Here is a 20,767-nt window from a genome sequence, read left to right as displayed (position 1 = left end):
GATTTGTGTGCCTTAGTATTAGTTGGTTTGATTTATTGGAATGAAGTAACATGAGGAAATGCAGTCTGTATCTCTAAGGAAGAGAATAAACCTATTCAGTGTAACTTACTGAAATACTTTACTTTCGTTAACAGTGTAGGAATTGAAATTGATGCAGTTATAATTTGTACCCATGGAGGGAAGGCCGTGATTTAGCATCATGTTGACGATCAGATTAAATTTATGTTCTGTTTTGATTATTATAATATGTGTGAAATTAAGGCATTGTTCTTATGGACGTTGATATAATCTAGGCTGGAGTACTTGCCTTAGGAAATATCTTCATGAGGATGAGTGTATGACAAATGAAAAACTGAACAGGGTTTTTTGGTGGGTTTTTTTTTTTTTTCCCTACTATTTTCAGCATATTTTTTCTACTATTTTTTACTGTTATTTTGTCAGAATCATCTGGGTTTTAGCACTCCAGAAATAAGACAGATACGACAGGAAGATGGATCACTGCCCTCATCAACCAACAGGGATGTTTCTGCTTTTCAGAGGGCTGCTCATTACTCCTTAGTTCTGAAAGAAAAGATGACATGAGGGTGAATAATGGAGCTCTGCCCTATAGGATTGCATAAAACTGTGCTTAAATACGCTAAATAAATTTTATGTCACAAAGCAAATATGTTTCCAGGTCCCCTGAAAATATTTTCTAATAAATAACTTTCTGCAGTATTGTAAAGTAAAAGGAAACTGAATTTTATATATGTGTGTGTGTATAGATATATTATTAATTTTAGAGGAAAGCCGAAAGCTGCATATTGTGTCATTCTATTGCTTTTTAAGGTTACATTAAAACATTAAAGTGTGTTAACCTTTTAATTAATGTTTTAAATACAGATTAGATTTGGACAATCAGATTATAAAATAAAATCAAAATTTTTTACTTTTACATTTGAACTTTTTGCATAGTTATATATTACTGTCTGTGTGTGTTTCATTCTAAATTTTGCTTTGCCGAAGTCTAGCAATGGTATTAGTAGAAAAACTTGTAAAGCAACAATGCTATGTAAATTTCAGTTCTTTCACACATTTTTAAATTAGTAAGTACACAGCATAATGTCAGGTGCGGATAAGTAGTAAAAAGTGTGTTTTACATTTCCACAAGTGCTAGTGGCCAAGCAAATAAATTTTAAAATCTTACATCTAATCTGTAGACTTTTTAAAATAATCTTTTTTGCCCTTCTCCTTGATGATTTTTTTTTTTTATTATTATTATTTTTGTTCAAGCTGCCTCACTCACTTGTGACTTTCCTGTAAGGGTACAAATGCTCCTCTGACTTTAAAAACCAGACATCTGTTTTTATTGTCTTTTTATTATTAATTTACATGTTTGGACATGAAGTCTTCCTGGCTAAAATGAAATATATAAGATTTTACCTGTTGACTTCTGTAAGATCATGCCACCAAGCCATTCAAAGTATCCTCTGCGTGCAGTTAGCATTGTGAGTAACAGTGCAAACTTTTATGTCAGCTGTTAGCAAAAGAAGTATCTAAGATTGCTTCTCTGCTTCTTCATTCCCTCTGAGTTGATTTTTGAGTGTTCAGGTGCTCTGCTGTACATATTTTACAGAACTCCTCATGGGTATGATTCCCTTGGAGTTTCAAACTTTTGTTAAGCTCCCTTCTAAGAGACTGTCTGAGAAAATAAATAATGCCACAGCAAAAGAATCTGATCATGGACTGCAAATAGATTAAAGCTGCATATGTCAAGAAGAAGTATAGCAAATATTTATTTTTGGAGCAGCATGTGTGTAGTCCAGGCATCCAAAGAGACTGATACTCTGACAATTTCTTACCCAGCAATTAAAAACTGTTTGACTGTAGTACAGTTTCTTTTCTCCCAATAAAACACTGAAAATTGTAGTTCGTTATAGTGTGTCCCAAACCATATATACTATTACATGACCATATTTACTTCAAAAGAGTAAGTGGAACAGTGTGATGAGGCTTTTCCTCTTTTACTGAGTGTTAGAGCTCTGGGAAAGATTACCTGCGTTGTCAATAGAGCTGTGGTTTTCTGCTGCGTGTGAGGTCTTACACGAGCCATCCCTGCGTTAAGATCATGACTAACTTTTAAACGTAGCCCTTGAGGCTACAGCTGCTCTTTACTGGTAATAACAGCAAGAGAGGAACAAATTCCTGTCGTCAAGGTAGGCTAGTTGGCAAGGGCTGGCCTGCTTCTACATGTTAATGTTTTACAAAATTAAGTCTCTTACAAAACAGACAGGCCACAATCTGAGGTTCATCCGAGTACTGTGGTGTTCCTGCAGCCTTAGTAGGAAGCTAGTGGGTTTAGTTCAGAGCATCTGAAATAGAGCTGTATTGCAGCCCATCAGAGTTACAGTTTTGCAGCCTAGTAGTCTAGGTCCGTGTGCTCTGGCATGTCACATGGAGGCAGGTAGAGTGTGCAACTGAGGATGCAGTGCCTTGCATGAGAGGACTGTGGGACTGTCTAGAGTGGAGTGTCAAAATTGACAGTCTTACCCATACTGCCCTTTGGAAGGGTCCCGTGGGCTGGAGTGTTCCCTAAAGCGTGCTCTGGTTTTGTCTTGGAGACAGTGAGTTGGTGGAGTGAACCAGCCAGGAAGCAACATGGCAGGGTGAATGTAGCCATTACCTTTCCTTTATATAATAGAATACGTGTGATCGTTGTCATACTCCAGTGGTTTGATCAATTAGGAGTTGCATGCATGTAGCAGCTCTGAATGCAAGTTAACGTGTTGACTTTGGCTCATCAAGGTCCTGCTGGTTTGCAGGCAGCAGTTCCAGCTGAATGTAGAGGCAGGGGGTTGGAAGGGATTTGAGTGCCTGAATAAAGATGAAGGCAATGAAGCGAATTACCTAAGTGAATTTTGCCCCAGTGAAATAAATTATATAAGCTAAGCTCCCAGAGTTACAACAATAATGTGTTATTTCCAGTGCTTTATTACGTAAGATCAACAAGTTGATTTGAAAGAGTATGGTAAAGAACAATTTATGAGAAGTGCTGTTTGTTACTGGAAGGAACAGCCACAGGAGTCAGCAGTTAGGGTCTGGCCAATTGGCAGACCAATTTAAAAAAAAGCTTTTAAAAGTGTACTGAAAAAAACTGTACAATTGTGTTACCAGTTTGATGGGAAATTAAACTGATCTTACTGTATCACTGTTGTAAGCTGAGATTTTTGCAGTCTCTCCTGTTGTGCTTTACAAAATAGTGTCAATTTGCAGCTAAGAGTAAACAATAATCTTTTAATTACTTTCCTACATATAAAATATGTTTATTTTATGTACAGTATATAAAATAACATGTGCTGCAGTGATGCTAATCTGTTGCTATTAGCTTCACTTCATCACCACGTCAGTGAAATAAGGACTGCATATAGTAACAAGCATAGTTGAGTTTGCAGATGAGCAACATACGTACTGTAAAGTTGGAATACTCTGAGGGGAATCCTCAGAAGTTTTTTGAAGCTCACTTTCAAAATTTGTCATCCTGCTCAAACCTTGCTTACTTGAAAGTTCAACTCCACATATGCATTACCATGGAAAACCAAGCAACCTTCTTCTCAACAAAACCTCAAATGTGTTTAAAATAAAGTAACAAAGAGTAAGAGGAGAGAATCTGGGTGCAGAATTCTTGTGAATAAATGCAGAAGGTAGAAGCTGAATTCAAAACCTCTCCTGCTGCTGCTTGTTTCTTTGACTTGTGCTTTTAAGGGGGTGGGGTGGAGGGAGTGAGTTCTGTCCCTCAACTAGAATTTAGGATATTCTACTGGAAAGTGGGAGATCAGACATTGCAAATTGACTATAAGTATGTACCTCTCTCTGAGCAAGTGCTGTGACCAAAAGCTCTTCCTGCAGTAGAGGCTTGCTGTCAGCTGCTACAACCTCTTCCAGCAGATGTCTTTTTAGAAGCTTGGGCATCCATATCCCAAAGAACCCTGAAGTGCTTAGTCCTGAGGAGACAGACCAATACACCCTAAGTTAGGTTGCTGCACATTAGAAAAATGTGGTTAGGTTTTCCTGTTGGCTTGCTTAAGCTTTGTGAAGCACTGACTGTTTTTCACTGATGGTACAGCAAACCTGGATAACTATATGGGTGGTCTGGTTTGATCTGATGTGACTGGCTATATTATTTTGGAGCTAAATGTAAAACATGATTTTGAAACCTAGGGGGGCTTCTTTTGTTCCTAATGCTTCTTATTTTTTCTTCAGCCAAACATAGATAAATTAACTTCTATTAAAATATCATTCCACTTAACTGAATTTATCATTGCAACTGCATCAAGACATATCTGATGTTTTTGTTGTAGTTTAACAGTGAACGTAATTATTGGCCTCTATAAATATTTCAGGTTGTATATTATTTTTTCAGGCGAGGCAGTAAGATAAAAGACCTGTCATACAGGGGATAAGAAAGAAGGAAAAGTAAAGAGATAGACCATCTTGCTCAGAAGTTATTTGTGCAAAGGTAAGATAATTTTTCCTTTTAAATTTTAAATTCCCTTGCTAACTGGGGAGAAAAAAAGCTACAGGTATCAAGTTTCTATCTGTTAAGTTTCTATCTTTCCATTCAGTTTCTGTTAAGTGCGATCAGGGTAGTCATATAACATGTTCTGCATTTACCTCCATTTCTGTTTGTTGGAATTAACAGTTTGTGATTAATACAATTTTTTAAATTGTCAGCTCAGCTTTTAACTGAAGGGCTCATATCAAGTATTAACTAGAAAAGCAGCTAAAAGTATTTCATAGCTTCATGTAATTGAAGGCAGGCTTAATCATCTCTGCTGTTGGTTGCTGGAGAGACCAGGTGTTGCGACAAGTCAACTAGTAAAAAAGTGAGTCTGGAAAAATGGACTTAGAGGAAACTTGAGGTATTTTTGTACCAAACCCCAGAAGTTTTTTCTTCTAGAATAGGTCACAGATACGGTGATGGGGACATTCTGAATTCTTCGCTCTCATGATTTAGGTCCTAAGGTGAAGACGCCTGTTTTGGAAGTTTTGAAGTAAGCTTTGATTTTTCTTTTTTCAATTCCCTTCCAACCCCTATCCCTGCTCTTGTGTTTGAATAGCATAAACCTTTCAGTGTAAGAACAGAGATAGCCTTACTTGAAGTCAGTAGTAGCTGCTGAATAGTCATCTGTGTTTTATTATCTGATTTTTGTGAATGAAAAATCTGATTTGAGGATCCTGAATACAGTATTGTATAGAGTCTACTAGAACAGACCATTTCTATCTATAATGCGTAGGCATGGATGGCTGCACAGTGTTTTATCCCTGATTTATGTGTTTGAGCAGACAGAGCCTCTGAAAGCATCAATAATATGTTTAAAACAGAGAAGGGGGAGAAGGGCACCGAAACACTTTGAGTTCTGAGTTATATGCCCCTGGTGTTACTTTAAGTAACGTTTAATGCATCCTCTCCCTGCAACGAAGAGTTTTTTGGTGGTGTTTTTGTTGTTGTTTTTTTATATATCTTTCAGGGGTCCCTTCTGAAATGGTTCTTGTGTTAGTCACTCAAGAGTTAAATGTAGCTTTGGATAAAGAGGACTGTTACTGTAAGGTTTTTAAACTAGACTGCTCTGAAAAAAAGATAACCATTGAAGACTCTGAAAGGCTTTTTGGATGGTAACCAAGTTAAGGAAGCTCTGAGGTTCTTTGGCTTTGCTGCTGGCTGCTCTCACTCACCAGGATCCTGGCACCCTATCGCTATGCCCTCATTGCCTCCATGGTTCCAGTTCTCCTGTCAGGGAATGCCACCATACAATAGGTCCCCTGGGGCTACTTGGATGAGTGACAACCAGCCAGCTCCAAAGTGACAAGTGTTTGAATGTCTAATTGGGTCAGCACACAGGTGCCTGCTCCTTATGAATGAGACGTTCTAGCTTTGCTCTGTGATGTTCTCTTGGTTTCTCTCATTTTTCCTACAGTTGTAAAACAAAACTGTCAATACTTTGATGTGAGAGAGTAGGCATTACAAAAGGAGAAGGGTGATTTCTCATTAGCCTGTTTTGGTTAAACTAGCTTTACCACTTGAATACTGACTGGAGGGGAGGCAAAGAAATTGATTGAAGTGCTGGAAGTTTGCTGATACTAATGGACGTTGTAATAGAAAAGAAAAAGTGGTTTATTTGGCTAGTGAAAACAAATACGTCATCTTACTCTTTGTGTTAGGTAGTTCTCATACAGGTTAGACTTACAGGCTTGGACATCAGGAAATGCATGGGAGAGAGAAAGAACTTGTTTTGTTGTTTCTGCACAATGAAGCTTTTCCCAAGTCTAACAAACAACTTGCCTTTATAAAATGCAGTCATATGTAGACACTTGAAGTGCAAGGGAACTGTTTTGTTGAAGGCTTGGTCTGTGCAGAGAAAGCAACTGACATTAATTCCATGGTCCATATTACTCAGATGTAGTTGCTCTTCTTTTGTCCCTTCCACAAAGAACCATAGAATACCTGGGGCTGGAAAGGGTGTCTGGAGATGGTCTAGTGCAATATCCCTCCTGCTGAAAGCAGGATCAACTAGAGAAACTTGCTGTTTGGACAACTGGTTCATATGCTTGACCACCCTTACAGTAGAAAAGTGCTTTCTTTTGTTCAGTTGGAATTTCATCTGTTTTAATTTGTGCCCATTGCCTCTTGTCCTGTTGCTGGGCACCACCGAAAAGTGTTGTTTACCTCTGCCCCCTCAGGTGTTTCTACACATCGGTAAGATCTCCCTGAACCTTCTCTTCTCCAGGCTAGAGTCCCAGCTCTTTTGCTCTCACCACATACATCAGATGCTCTAATCCCTTAATCATCTTTGCAGTCCTTCACTGGACTCGTTGCAGGATGCTTATGTTTTGCTTGTAATGGGGAGCCCATGAGTGGACCCAGCACTCCAGATGCATCTCGCCAGTGTGGAGTAGGGGGGAAGGATCATCTCCCTTGACCTGCTGGTAACATTTTTTCTAATGCAGCCCAAGATGCTGTTGTCCTTCCTTGCTGCAAGGGTACACTGCTGGCTCATGGTCTGCTTGGAGCCCAGCAGGACCTCCAGGTACTTTTCTGCAGAGCTGCTTTCCAGCTGGTCATCCATCCCCCATCCGGTACTGATGCCTGGGGTTATGCTTCCCTAGGTGCAAGACTTTTTAATTCCTTTTGTTGAACTTCATGAGATTCCTCTTGGTTTATTACTCAGCTTTTCAACGTACCTCTGAATGCCAGCAACCAGTTGGTGTTACCAGCCACTCCTCTCAATTTGTGCCATCAGCAAACTTGCTGAGAGTCCACTCTGTCCCATTGTCCAGGTCATTATTAAAATGGTTAAATGGTACTGGCTCCAGTATTGATCCCAGGAGTGCAACAGCAGTGATTTTCCTTCAGACGGACTTCATGCTTATCACAACGCTTTGAGCCCAGCCATTCAGCCAGATTTCAGCCCATCTTACTGTGCACTTGTGTAGTCTGTACTTCATCATTTTGTCTATGGGGGATTTTATGGGAAAAAATGTGTCAAAAGCCTTGCAAAAGTCAAGATAAACAACATCTGTGGCTCTCCTGTCGCCCACTGAGGCAGCCATTAGCTGGTCTGTTTCGCTCAGAGCTTCTCAGCACTAGCAGGTGCTGCTGGCAGGGTTGCTCCAGGAAATCAGTGTCCTCCCCAGTTCAAGGTTTGTTTAAAACAATATTGTCACTTTTGCTTTGGCTGACTTGAATGTGCATTTCTAAAATAGTGCTTTTTTAATGGTGTATACTTAAGTGTGAAGAGTAGTCATTTAAACATTGTAAAGTTTGAAAGCATTCGAAGTGGTATGAAGTCAGTGACATAGCTGTTGTCGACGTTGTTTATATAGCAACTGTTTATGTTCCTACCTTGCTGTCTTTACTAATAAAAAGACCTGCTGACAGAGATGAAAAATGAAGACAAAAAAAGGTTTGACGCAATGTCTTACAGCTGTTTGCTATGAGATAATAAATGGAAGAAAGGAAACCTTAAATTGGTAGGAATCAGAAGAATTCTTTGTAATAACAACAACAGAAGTACAATTTTTCAAATTTACATTATTCCTTGTAAAACTTTCATTGTGAAAAATGTCCTAATTCTAACAACTGGCATATCAACTAGTTTAATTTAGGAAACTTGATAGGAGAAATCATCTGGAATTGACAAGCATATTTTCAGTAAGATAATGTTTCTTAACATCAGCAAAGAGAGGATGAAAAGGATTTCTTACTCAAGAATGTAAGTATTTTTAAGTGACAGAAATTTCCTCTAGACATCAGAGACATTTTTAATGGATTGAAAAACGGAATGCTGTAGAAAGGAAACACTGCTGGATTCATCTGTGGAAAAACATGAATTCATTTATGCTAAAAATACCTGCCAAAACTTTTATTTAGTGATAATTAACTGATGTGTTCCATACATTCATTTACAGCTAAACAGTTAGTTAAACAGAAGTAGTTGTAACTTATTTAGGAATCACAGCCACTGTAGTTGCATTAAAACCTGCCCAGATGTAGTTAAGTGTATGGTTTCTAGGGTAATTGTAGTGTTCGTATAAAATGTTAGGTTTTCCCAGCTTTTCTTCTCACTTTAAAATCTTTGATTTACTCATATGTAAATTGGTTAAATTAAATGGACCTCTTTCTTCAGATGTTATTTTTTTAGCTCTCTTGCAATGTGTTTTTTTCAGTATAGTAAAAAAGGACAGTGTGTAAAGAAAACGTAAAATCCTCAGTTGCTCAGTTACTGATGTATAGTCTTTTCAGAAGAACTTTTGGTGATGACTTAGGAGTATTATTTTATCCTACATATATTATTGCAAATTTGAGTCAGTTCCTGCAGTAATCATGAATACAACCACAGTTACCATATAAACATTTTATAACTTTTTTTTTAACATCATGCTAAAATGGGAGGGGAGGTAAAGAAAGGAAAAGAAACATTAAACCAGTTTTTGCTCTGATTTTTTCTGTGTCTTTGAAAGCTTTCTGAGCTTTCAGCTTCCTGCGAGAAAAGCAATGGTGAAAGATCTTGGGAATATATTTGAGCACCGTATTTTTCTTCCTTGCTGCTTATGCTTTCACTAATATCCCAACTGACTGTGAAACATACAAGGCAGCAACCACAAATATTAAGACACAGATTTATTCCACCTCATTTTAGGTGCTTGGTTATCACAGTCAAATTAACAGCAGACTTGTTTAACCTATTAGAATTGGTCCAGTTAAAAAGGAACTCAATTTTTGATAGGTAAATTAAAAAAGAATTAAGATTGCCTCATCTGCCTACCTATATGTCTAATGAAATGTGTGCGGGTACGAAAAATAATTGGTGCGTAAGTGCTAGTAAGGAGCAGAGAAGGCGGTAGTAAGTAGAAATGAGGGGGAATAGGAGGTCAGTGAGCTGCTGCAGAAACATTTGTGTGTGGAGCTTCAACCTATGAATTTCACTGCTATGAATTTCACTGCTGCTTTCAGCTCTTTTTTTCCAGTTTTCTTTATCAAGTTAGAATTATCATTACTCCTTTAGAAATGTTGTTGCACCCATTCTCACTATTGTTGTCCTTCTTAAAATGTACTGTTGCTAGTATAAAGTGGGCAGCTTTAGGAGGAATATTTTGTTACTGTTGTTTCTTGATAGTGAAACTATTGAAAAAAGCTAAAACTCTCAGTAAAAATCTTTGAAAATCAAGTTAACACACTTTGCTGTTACCAGATAGGATTTTTTTATCAGAATTAAGTTTTTCTATGCACCATTAAAGTAGCTTTTATTATTAATAGCTAGTTGTGTTTATTTCCAAATGTTTTGACTCTTGTAACAAAATACATGGTTACAGGATCGCAGAATGATTGAGATTGGAAGGGGCCTCTGGTGATCATCTGGTCCAGTCTCCCTGCTCAGACAGAGCTAGCTACAGCCAGTTGCCCAGGACCATGTCCAGACTGCTTTTGGGTATCTTCAGGGGTGGAGACTCCACAACCTCCCTGGGCAACTTGTGACAGTGCTCAGTCACCCTCACAGTAAAAAAGTATTTCCTGACATTCAGAGGGAACCTCCTGGGTTTCAATTTGTTTGTGCCTGAGTGAGCTCAGTACACCCAAATGATCTCAAAGCTTTGATTTTCAGAGATCTGTGACTGCACCTTTTCTGTCTTTCAAAGCTAGCTTTGAGTGCTTGCAGTTCAAGTGTTTTATTTAAAAATACACTGTTGAGCGTACGCACTGGGAAAGAAAACCACATACCAGATGTTTCTCTGGAATACTTGGGCTCGGTCCAGTAGTAAGAAAGCCTTCCCGAGCTTGGCAACAGTTCACCACTCAAAACTTATTTGAAACTTGGGAAGCACTCTTTTTCTGGATCAGTAAGAGGAGCAATTTAAACCATTTTAAATATTGGTGAAGTCAGTTCCATAATTCTAAACTGGTACCATCAAACATCTTCTGTTATGTTACTAGATAGAAAAAGAACCAAAAGCCAAGATGAGGCACTCTAACAAAAATGCTGTTTTCTTTTTTCAGTTGAAAGTTTCTCAGTGGTTGACAGTACTTCCTGTAGCTGATCCTGCTTTAATTACAGAACAACTACTAGGTCCCGTCTAGTTTTCTCTCAGTTAATAATACATTATCACCGGCTTGTGCATATCTTTGTTTTATAAAGAAGCACGGAGGGGCGAATAGGGGAGAGGTAGTGAAACGGTAAAGTTGCCATAAACTGTTATTACAGATCTGACAGAATAAAGCAAGTGCTTAAGTTGACCAATATTAAACAAAATTTTTAAGCTCCAACTGAAGTTTTTTTGTTTATGTGAGTGCATATAACTTGTAGTTGTGACTTAAGGCCTTCTGAAGTTTGGAAGACAGTGAGGTTTATATAGCTTTGTTAACAACCTTTCCCCCCGTAAAACAGTGATGCCTCAGTGGAAGTTTAAGTGAAACTTAATACACATGCTTTTACTTATTGCAGCTACTCTGTATGGCAAATATATATCATTTGATCTTTAAAAACGCTTCAAATTATGCAGTGAGTAGAATAATAAAATAATTTAGTTTTTGAGGTCTTCTGGTGGGCCTGGATGTCATCCAGTCCAGCCTCCTGTTCAAAGCAAGGCAAACTTTTGAGTCAAAGCAGATTATTCAGGACTTTGTCCCGTTCAGTTTTAGAAATCTTCATGGGCAGAGATTATACAGCCTCCTCAGGCAACTTAGTATGTCCTTAACTGCTGTCCTTAGAGATGTTTTTATTTAAGCCTGATTGAACTTTTCCTTGCTGTAACTTGTGACTATTACTTCTTGGGTTTTTTGTAGTGCACCATGAAGAAGTCTGGCTGCATGTTTTCTGCAACCTCTATTCCACTGTGACTTTAGGGATCGTATTGGGAATGTACAAAAGCCTTAGCATCGCCCTGACTCAATACTTTAATGCTTCCCAACAATATCTTACTATTTTATATAGTTACTTGTTTAAAGTCTGATTTTACTATATATTTTATGGCACAAGTTTATATGAGAAACAGGCAAAGAAACATAGTACTTAATATAACTGCTGCATTGTACCTTTTGTAATAAAATCCCAGAATACATGGGGTTTTTTCCTTGGGTATGTCATATGGAAGGCTTGGAAATGCTGAGGTTTTTTATGGAATGGTTTGCCAGCGTGTAAGCTCGTGCCCACATCTTCAGGAGTGTGTAGTAATAAAGAAAGAAGCTGAAACAAAGGACATAATCAAGATTTCAGAAAAACTTGTGATACTGTATGACACAAAAGATGAGCTTACAAAATCAGTTAGGAAAAGACCACTGGTATGGATTACAGCAGGATATAAAGGACAAAGGATAACAGCTCAACATGGAGAGACACAAATTGTTTAAGTCATTTGTTTTTTTTTATTAGTCTATAATAAAAGAAAAAATACGCAGTTTCTTGGGTTTATTATAAATTTATAGAAGAGTTAGCAAATGTAATGAACATACATAATACTACTGGATGACGTAGACAGATTTATGCATCAATAAAATGTAATGGATGTAACTAAAGGGATGAAGTGTGGCGCATTTTAATATCTGGAGGGCCTCAGCCTTTGTTGAAGGCCCATGTCCTTTTGTGGAAGAGGGTGGATAACCCTTAATTATCTGACTCCTCTTCTAGTGTTTTGCAACAGGAGTGTATTACGTCTAAATGCATATGAATATTTAAGTGACTGATACAGTGTAACACTTCTTTTTAAATTTGTACTATTTATTTCAAGGAAATTGTATTCTAAAAGCTTAAGGCAGCAGAGTCATTTGTGCATTATTGATTGAGCTACACGTTCATCTCTGAAACAAGATTTTCATGTTATCAGTGTTACAGATTGGTAGTACACAAAGAGATATCTGGAATGTAATTTCTGAGAAGCTGGGTATGTAATGGGCTAACAGATCTAGATCTGTGCTTAAGATAGAAAGAATAAAGGCAAGTAGTGGGTTGTAACTAACTTCCCCCTTCTCTTTTTCTCCCCAAAAAGATCCATGTCAGTTAGTTTCCCTATATCAGAAGCATCTAGTAACACCAGGGGAAGGCACAGAATGTATAGAAGGTCATTTACTGCTGAAAAGAATAGTAATTGCTCCATTGAATGGACTTTAATCATGATTTTGCTGCAGTCTTTAAATCTGGAACAGTATTTTGTTGTGCTATCTCCAGGAAAAAATACCAGTCCATTCACTAGGGTCTGAATAGCTTATGGTTTTTGAACCTCAGTTGCTCCTGCGTAACCTGAAGATAACCTTCTGAAACTAAAAGAAGTGTTAAGAGTAACAGGGTGGAAGCTGTATTTATTCGTCATGCCCTGCACTGGTCCCAACATGATGGTGACGGTACATCACCCAGAACTAATTCCTTGCCTACCCTTGTCTTAGGAGGATGGGGCTGGTGCCTGATCTCAGGACAGTTGTCCATGTAGTTCTTTCCTCCTTCAGTAAGGGATTTTGCCTGTTTGCAATTAAGAGGCTCAGCAGGGACAGAGGAGAGGCAGCTTTTTAGTATCTCTTCTTCCTTTTTGTGATCAGAGGGAGAACTATTGGTGTACCCTAACTTGTTCTCTGCTGACTGTATCACATGTGCATCTGCAAGGTCAGATCAAATTTTAACATAACAGTTTAACTTCACTAGGGTTCTCATAACTTAGTCTGCTTTCTAAAATATGATTTGCAAAACAAAATGAGAAATTTAGTCCCAGTAACGCACATACTGTCTGTGGGTGGAAGACTGGACAGAAAAATAATGTTCAGCTTTTTGCTGCAGGCAGGTAATAGGAACTGTTCAGACAGTTTCTTATTTGTGTCCTATGACCAGTAATCTGACCCTTTCCTTGGTTGCTCCTTCTGGTAGAAAGCTGATTTTTCTATTTCCAGATTTTAATTTCGCTTTTCACTAGTAAGTGAAAATTCCTTTCTCTCTTTCATTGTACAGTCTCTCAAATGTCTTTTTAAAATTAAATACTCATTCTTAGTTCTTTAGGAATCTTACATGGTTTGGATACAAAATGAGAGAACCGATTCTTTAAATTAACACTTTTTGGAGGACAATTAAAAAACATCACTTCCAAACTTAAGTTGTATTGCTTAGTTTTACTCACAGAAACCCAAGTAGACACTGTACAGAACCCTAGGATTAAAACTGGATGTGTTCTAATGGGCCATCAGGTTGTGTAACTGTTGCATTCTTCTTCTGGGTGGAAGAATAAGTGAGAATTTGGTAAAAAATTGAACTTTAAAATAAAATACAATTGAATCCAGTACTTTTTTTTTTTAAATGCAATTTTCAATAGTGTCAAAATTTTTAATGTAAGTGATACTTTTTCCAGGCTGTGACTTAGGAGACCCCTTCTTGATCTCTCTTCTCCTCCTTTATCCTGCAAGTGTACATATATTACAGTATTTTAAAAAATTGTCATGGTTTAACCCCAGCTGGTAATTAAGCACCACACAGCTGCTCACTCACTCCCCCCTCACCCAGAGGGGTGGGGAGGAGAATCTGAAAGAAATGTAAAACTTGAGGGTTGAGATAAGAACAATTTAATAATTGGAAGAAAATACAAAAGAAAGAATAATAATAACAATAACAGTTATAATGAGAAGACAAGAGCAAAGACATCCAAAGGTAAAGGGAGGAAAGAAAACAAATGATGCACAATACAATTGCTCACCACCCAAGCACAACTGCCCAGCTAGTCCCCAAGCAATGATCAGCCCACCATTGCTAACTCTCCCCTTCCACCCCCACCCCCCTCCCCCCCAGTTTATATACCGAGCATGCTGTCATATGGTATGGAATATCCCTTTGGCCAGTTCGGGTCAGCTGCCCTGGCTGTGTCCCCTCCCAGTTTCTTGTGCCCCTCCAGCCCTCTGGCTGGCAGGGCCTGAGAAACTGAAAAGTCCTTGCCCTAGTACAAACACCACCCAGCAACAACTGGAAACATCAGTGTGCCATCAACATTGTTCTCACACCAAATCCAAAACACGGCACTGCACCAGCTAGTAAGAAGAAAATTAACTCTATGCCAGCTGGAACAGGACAGAAATGATGGAAGAATAAAAATACAAAGATCTGGGGAATATAGAGCTAGAAAGATTGGAGCTTCCAAAACATTTTTGGTTTCTATTGTTTCTCCTAAATAATTTACCCTCTTTACAAGTCTTCCAACGTGTGCTGCTCATCTGCTTCTCTATTTTTTAATGTGCTTTTATAGCTGCTGTGTTACTAGGACATGCTCAAGTAGATGAAAAGGTTACAATGCATTTAATGGGAGAAGCTTCTCAGTGAAGTGGGAAAAGCAGTAGAAAATAAATTGTATGAAGATCCTGAAATGAAATAAAATAAATAATAGTAGGGCTATGGAATTAATACCTTTAGTATGAATTTGTATGGAAAAAGCTTATCTTTAAAAATGAAGTAGTAAAGTTAAGGTTAGCCCTTTGTGACAATACATTCCAACACCCTTAACAGGCCTGAGTATCTAATGTTTAGAAATCTTGATTTTTCTGAAGTGACAAATTTAAAAGTGATCACTAAAATATTTTAATAAAATGTGTCGTGACTGATTAAGGAACCGTATTCTTTGTAAACATTTTTTGAATATAAAACAGTTGCTTCCAAAAAACAAAAACTAAATAGGTTATTCATACCGTGCTAGGCATCACTGCAATTCAGTGTTACCTCAATTTACATCTTCCTGACAGATAATATAGAGTTTCAAGAACTGCATGAGGTACATAGCTTACAGTATTGTGAAATTATGTCAGCACTTTCAGGGTGTTTACTGCAGTTATCAGGCATTTTCTTTAAAGAGCAATTACTCTGTTGTAATTTTAGTATTTCCTGTCTTGCTGGAATTTTGAGTCCTTTTGTTTTATTATGGAAAATTATTTATTTTGAGTAGGTTTGAAACTGAGAATCTAAAATTGTTTCAGTTACTAAGAAAATATTTCAGTAACTTGATGCTCCTCTCCACTGTATTTCTTCAAGTTGTCATCATTTGAACCTTGCCAACTTGAAATATATGGTACTTAGTCAATTTGGAGGACCTGCCAAGAATGGAAGTTCTGTGTAAGAGAGGCTAAGTAACTGTAGAAGTTTAAATTGTCTAAGAAACACATTTTCAAATATGAAACATTTTCAAATTTAAGTTGTAGTGCTTATGTAGCAAGATCCAATAATTAGCTGAATAACTATCCCAGTTCTCAAAAGTGTTGCTCCAATGGAACTTCAGATTTTGTTTGGCGAGAACTTCTACCTTCTGTATATGGCTGTATTGAGCTCCGTGAATTTCGTCCAGTCAAAAATTGATTTTTATGTCTGGAGGCCTGTGGAGGAACTCTGCCCTCGTCACTGACTGTGGACAAGATGAATTAAGTATTACAGGCTGTTCCCTCTGGAGTCTTTCAGGGCTGGTCTACAGCTTGAAAGTTTTGTTGGCAATTTACTGGGCAATTAAATTCTCAGGAAGTACTTCAAAGGAAAATGGATGTTTGGCTGGCAGGAATGGCTGTTTTCCAGACAGAGAAGAGAAGAATGTTGCAAGGAGGATTTAAACCCTGTAGGTATTTTTAGAATAACCTACCACCGACTGTCGTATCTTCCTACTAGTTTTAAGATTGTTCAGACAAGTTTCTGCAGACCTCTGTGTGAAGTGGTAGCTCTCAGGCCACACTCCTTTCGAAGGTATCGAAGCTCCTTCACATCTAGAACAGCAGACTGCAGAAGAATAGCATGCTTCCACCTGTTAATGAATTTTAAGCAGTTGTAAAACTCGTAAGATAGAGCTGTATCTTGAATGGTGCTGTGAAATAGCATACAGAAAAAGTTCTTCCAGATAAGTCACATACTTAGAAGATGGTATTAGTTGCCTTGGACTGTTTGCAGAGCCCTTGAGAATCAGGTGACTTCAGTTCATGTAAAGTAAATGGATCAAGTTTCTTACAGTATATTTAAACGTTTTTTCACTGTACTTCTCCGTGTCTCATTGATTCAGCTAGTGTAGTGTTTGCTGTTGAAAGAGTAAAGACAGTATTTTGTTCTTTTCAGGCCTTTGGGAATGTGGAAAAATATAAGCATCTTAGATGCAGCACTTTGGATCTTTGGTTAATGAAATGTTCATGAATTCAATTAGTTGATATAAACACTGGAAAGACACAGAATATTCCTGAAGCCTGCAGATGATAAAGGTGGTTGTAGAATTTAATGGGAACCACGAAAAAGTTATTTTTCTGTGTTTACAGTTGAATCTTGTTTCTTTCCTTACACAGTTCCCACAAAACAGTATCTGGTGTGAAATACAGTTGTGATTCTCAGTGTCTTCATGTGTATGCTGCTATCGGTTTTTAACTTAGTTTATAAGTAAGCTTTTTAAGCTGAAGCTTTTGGAAAATCAATTTGTTCACTACAGAAGTATGCTTTGTTTAGTCATTTGAAAGTTAACACAAGTTTGGAAGAGCTGATGGGGCATTTTGTTTGGCTCACTTTTTGGCACCAATGCAGAAAAGTGGTTAGTAACTCATGCCTAAACTAGAAGGAAACTGGATCCACACCTGTTCTTTTAAAAATCAGAGTTGTCGTCCTTTTGAGGTGTTCAACTCTTGTTCACTGGTATCCCAGAAGTAAGTTAGGAAAAGGATTTTGAGAGCTTCATTCACCATACTGCTGCTGTTAAAAATCGTGTGGATAACCTGTATGCAGTATTGAGAAGTAGGAGGTAAAACTGGGAAGGGTGTTTGGCCCATATATTCTATTGAAACAATCACATTAAAGGCTTACCACAAACAAATGTATTATACTGAAAGTCATCAGCATCCTTGTGCCTTCCCAGCATTACTGCAACATTTAGATAATGCATTTTGAAACTGTAATGAGATCTGTTTATTAATTTAAAGCCATATCTTTGGAGGAACTGGGAGGAATGGTGAAGTTGGAGAGGATTTAAGTGATTGCATTTTGATATGAAGAGCTTTACTCCAGTGCTTGAAAAGGGAAGAATCACAAAAACGCTTCCTTAAACCTCTGAATGTTTATTGTGCAGTATGAAACTGAATAAAGGTATTTTTTGTTGATGTAACTGTTTTACTTAAAGCTCCAAGCAGGATACTTAGTTTTATTCTTCACACAAACGCGCTGTAGCAGCGTCTACTCTTAACCAAGTGGGACTAAGTACTCTTCAGGATCAGAAATAGCTTCCACAAAACAGCAGCTAGCATATCAGACTATTGGGTTCCTATTAGAGGGCAGTCTTACACAAGAATATACCTAGATTTTGGAAGATAGCATACTGCTATTGCTTCTTTGCTTTATGTATTCCATAGAAGCAGTTACTTGGGTTTTCTTGACTGTACAGTGGCCCACCTTCAGGAGTAACATAAACTCCCGAGAGTCTCGTGACTATGGCCTTTTGCTAGCTTAGACCTGAACTGGAAAAAGCCTAGTATACAGGTTTCCTTGTATTCCATAGTTGCATTATCACAGTACTGCGCAAAGCGTTGCTGCATCCTTCTTCCATGCTCAGAGTCATGGTATGGTCTCATGACTGCACAACAGGTTTTCAGCTCTGATTTCTGGTTTCATGCTCATGTAACAGTACTTTGAACTCTCAGGAGAAAGAATTTAATTTTTTTCAGTAGTTTCTGTTGGCCGTGGTAGGCATTGCCTCACTGAGATTGCTAGTTGTTGTGAATACTGTACACAAACATCTGTCTCTTTTGTGTTCAATGTAATAGGGAACTTAGATGCCCAAACCAACAATGTGAATTCTTCTCTGGAGCTAGGTGCTTATGTCCTTATGGTGTTCAGTGCTGAGAAGTCTGATGCTGTTGTTTCTGGTTTTGGCCCGAGGTGTTGAAGTAGAATCTTGTGGCTTGCATGTACAGTATTTGATATTCTGGGTTGTTCATCACCAGCCTATTGAATATCCCCAAGTTGCATAGTATCCAGCAATGAATGACCTAACCAGTCAAGAACAAGGTTTTCTGCACCCTGATTCTTGCAGCTGCAGCACAACATCTCCTCTTCTTACAAAGCTTCAGCTCTTCTCCAACACCTGTTGCTTTGTGGAGGTCTCTGCTGTAGACTATAGATCTTGCCTCAGGGCTGCAGGGAACCTTCAAGATGAAGAGATGTTGCACAGAGAAGCGAGCATATAAGCGAAAGGTTACAGAGAACACAGGCTTAGGACACAAACAAACTGTAAGGGCAGTATGTGGGATGTGCATTTGTACCTTGACAGATGTCAGTGCTTATCTCTGTTAGGCAGGCGGTTACCTTCCTTGTCTGTTTGGTACAATAACTGCCTGCAACATGTTATCTCTCACAGTAGCTTCTCTCTGTGGAAACTAAGATGTGGGTTGTGCAACACCTTTGCTTTCAGGTGCTCTGTTGCACCCTGCTCTCTTCTTGCAGACCTCAGGAAAGCTGTATTTCTTTCCTGAATTTAAAGCACCTTAGTTCAGCGTAAGCTCTGTTTTGTTTCCAGGAGGCACTCACTCTGTACCAGGGTGTGTTGCTCCTTTGGTACTTGCACTCAGCCAGATAATGACCTTACCTGATTTGACCAACATGTTTGGATGCAATTGTCTCTAGTTGAACTCAACAGCAGAATTCCTGTTGACATTACTAAGTTAGGATATCATTTGTTATCATTGGGTATCTGTGATGAGATCGCATTCATAGTGGTATATGACAACTGATGGAATTAGGTTTAGGTTATTTATTTTACTTTTCTAGTTGATTTTTGTCAAGCTTTTTTCATCCATACTGGTCTACACTGGTTGGAAGATCCATACAAAGATATCTATGTTTTTTTCAGCTCAGTTCATTTGAAAGAGGGGTGGCCATGACAGGATATGAAAAGTTTTCTGTGGCATAGTATGTGACATTTCATGCAGCAAATACACTTGGCCCTTATTTGGACATTATGACTAAACGGTAGTTACGAAGCCATTGCTTTTTATGATACTGTAATTCTTTAGCACTCATTCACAATAGGAAATGGCTGAAGAAGCACACCATCCTGTGTCAGTGTAATTTGCTTTCTAACATTGTAACTTCTCAACTGTCTCAACATAGACAGATGGGTGTTCTTCAAACAGCTAAGCCAGCAAAAGTTCTTACAGTCTATCAGCCTGCCTGACTTAGTTTCTGCTGATGGGTATCACCTTCCTGTGTAAGCAAGGTAAATTAGTCATTTGATATTTTACCTGTTTCAAGCTTGTTAATTCCTTTGTTAATTATACCAGCTGGAAGAGGACATTTGTCTGTAATTTTACAGAACTCGTAGTATGCTAGTGATGAAATTAAATTGGGCATAGACTTACAGTGGTGGACTAGAAGCCAGTGTAACTTGGTGAAGAGTTAGGGGTAGTGGCTCTGTTTTTTTCAGGTGTATTCATGGAACCTTGTCTAGCATGTATGAGTCAAAGGATAGAGAACTAAAAAGCTTTGGCCCTAAACTTACTAGGCAGAGGCAGGAAGAATAACATCAGTTTTGAACAGAATTGAGCTAAAATCTCACTGGCCCTATAACATGATCAGTAAAGTACTAGATTGAGCTATGTGGGCACTATCATCAGAGGGGAAAAAATGCTTCCAGTATCACTTTGCATTCAGCTGGGATTAGTATTAGGATAGTAAAATGTAGCGGGTGATTAGATATGAGGGATTGCATTCTCTCTATTGCAAAAGGTGAAATCTAAAATCTGTGGTATGAAAATTCTCCAGTTAAGCCTTTTTTGCAACCCTTATAAGTCCTTTGTGAAATAAAAAAACCTGTTACCTTTGGGAAAGCATCTATGGAGCATCAACATTTTCAAGCTTTTATTAAATGATTACTTTATATAGAATTTGTGGAATATAAAGCAGAGATACTGTTTAGTAATGCACACTGAAGAATATGTAATCTCATGTTTATTCCACAGAGGCTTTTGGTTTTGTTTTGGGATTCGTGAACTCTCATGGGTCTTCTAAAAATGAGCAGATGTGAGTACTGTAGTAGCTCAATAATGTCATCTATCTGGCATCAGGAGCCCTCTTTTGCAGTAGTTAAGTGTCTTTTGATATGTGACGTGGTCCGGTAATGTTGTAAAGCTCTCTGGCTTCACTGAAGAGTAAATGACTGAGTATCAGCAGTTTGTAAAGCCTTTTAATACTGCTGAAAGAACAGATAATGACAGTGTACAGTGCTAGAACAAAACAACAAAGACTGGATGTACAAATGTTGATGGCCACTTAGT

At 38.1% G+C, this 20,767-nt stretch overlaps 1 protein-coding gene across 20 annotated transcripts in view; it reads left to right on the top strand.

The window, feature by feature from the left end:
• The window catches only part of NRCAM (neuronal cell adhesion molecule), a 166,117-nt gene that overhangs the window by 48,517 nt on the left and 96,833 nt on the right, over positions 1-20,767 (top strand). For 19 of the 20 annotated variants that reach the window (XM_056341520.1, XM_056341515.1, XM_056341518.1 and 16 more), the window contains exon 2: positions 4,400-4,495. The exons of the other annotated variant lie outside the window; for it this stretch is intronic. The gene's annotated coding sequence lies outside the window, so the exon portion shown is untranslated. The remainder of the gene's footprint in view (positions 1-4,399; positions 4,496-20,767) is intronic. 20 annotated transcript variants of the gene reach the window in all.

Source organism: Falco biarmicus, chromosome 5 (assembly GCF_023638135.1).
Source record: "Falco biarmicus isolate bFalBia1 chromosome 5, bFalBia1.pri, whole genome shotgun sequence".
Taxonomy (NCBI): Eukaryota; Metazoa; Chordata; class Aves; order Falconiformes; family Falconidae; genus Falco; species Falco biarmicus.
The sequence above is the reverse complement of the archived record's forward strand: the minus strand, read 5'-3'. Positions and strand labels throughout refer to the sequence as shown.